We start from the raw sequence: 1,882 nt of genomic DNA on the forward strand, positions 1-1,882 counted from the left end.
AAAATTGTTATTTCAATTAGAAAAGCATTGCCAAGGTTAGCTTCTAATTTTATGATTTTATATGCCATTCTATGGGTTAAAATATCACCATGGTGATCCATGGATGGAGGTATGTTTTGGTTTTAAAGTTTTAATTTTCTTTTTGCTGTATATTTTTTAGTATGTTGTCCATAACCAAACCCAACAACTTCAACATCTGCAAGATGAATGTTAAAGGGAACATAAATAGAAATTTATTGTTAGTTTAGTACACGCAAGTACACATATCAAACAAGTAATATAGTAGTTAGTCGAGAATCATATCCCATAGGGAATTGTTCCTAAATTCTAGCTTAGTACTAAAATTATTCCAAATTAATCTTATCCAAGTGAACCAATTTTTATAAATTAATTAAAAGCATATTTTAAGTAACAATACTAAACTAAGGACTGAACAACAAAAGTTGCTAAAAAGATATTTGATTAAATGCTTAAGACTATGGAATCCCTTAATATTTTAATTAGAATTAATCTTTTTCATTTTACCTAAATCACTGGGTTGAATTGTTAGCTTAGAAACCTCAAATATCTACAAGTCTTTGTAGAAGTGCTTTTAGAAATACTTATTATAATTAATCACTAGATGTCTATGTGAATTAATTAAAGGAAGGTTTATTACATTTATATTATATTTTTGACTACACATGACACTTAGGTATATTTTTATCCTAAATGCTAATCAATTAACCTAATCTCTAGGCTAAATAAATACATGTTATTAAAATGCTTGGTCTATTCTAAATACCGTTCGTCAAGTTGCATTTAGAAATCCATATCAATCCATCATGTTGATTAGGCAAAATGGAAGCAATAGCCATTGATTTGAAATAAACAATTTCATACCTAATAATATAAAGCAAATGAGAAATAAAATCCAAGTTACATGCTAAGATCAACCATAATCCTAGAATGAAAACTATTTAGCTCATCATATTTTTAGTAGACAACGTTTTCTCAAGAAAATAATTCATATCTATAGCAAAAAAAAAAAAAGAGAGAAAACAAAAGTAGAGTGAGAAACAATTCTCTGTCCATTTTCTTCTTTTGATCTTCAGTCTTCTTATTTTCTTCTCATTTCTCTCTTTTGTAAAATGACTTTTTTCTTCTTTGAAAAAGCTATTGCTCGCTTCTTTTATTTTTTGTTGAAAAGTCCTATTTATATTCCCATCAAAAGCCCTAAGAATAAAAAACCCAAAATGTGCAAAATTTTTGAAACTTGTATTGTTGCTTGATAACTTTATTATATAGAGTTATTTTTTCACATTTTGGGGGCTTAAGTAGCTAAGTCTTTGAGATTTTACGTTCGAAATTAAGTATTTTATTTGTTTTCCTTAATAAAGTTCAATGCATGTTAAATAGTTTAATTTAAATTGTTTTAGTTTAATTTTATGCTAAGTTGCTTTATATTACTTTAACTTTAGTTATTGTTGATCTTTTTCATTGCTTTTGTAGGAAGTCTTATGAAAAGGCTTTATTTGAAAATAATCAGTACAAGTATGGTGATAGCTTTGTTTGTACTTGCTGTAGTATTTTGATCATAACTTTCATTACATAAGCCTAATTGACATGATTATGAAACTATTACAAAGCTAAGAGGCAAGGCTACAATGTACATGTTTACTACTTTGCCCAGTTCAGCCTGAAAAAAGGTGAACATCATGTCACTAGATGAAGTAGTGTAGTAGAGATAGCATAAGAGAAGACATCCCATAGATTGACTTGACAGTAGGGTGCCGAGGTGCCTAAGGGGGAAGGCCGTGGTGCCTAGACATATTTGAAGAATATTTAAAGGGCCTTTTTCAAAGGCTTCAAAAGGAGAGATAAAGAACAACTATTTTAAAGA

Source organism: Theobroma umbraticum, unplaced genomic scaffold (genome assembly GCF_002168275.2).
Source record: "Theobroma umbraticum cultivar Fairchild unplaced genomic scaffold, ASM216827v3 scaffold_89.0, whole genome shotgun sequence".
Classification (NCBI taxonomy): Eukaryota; Viridiplantae; Streptophyta; class Magnoliopsida; order Malvales; family Malvaceae; genus Theobroma; species Theobroma umbraticum.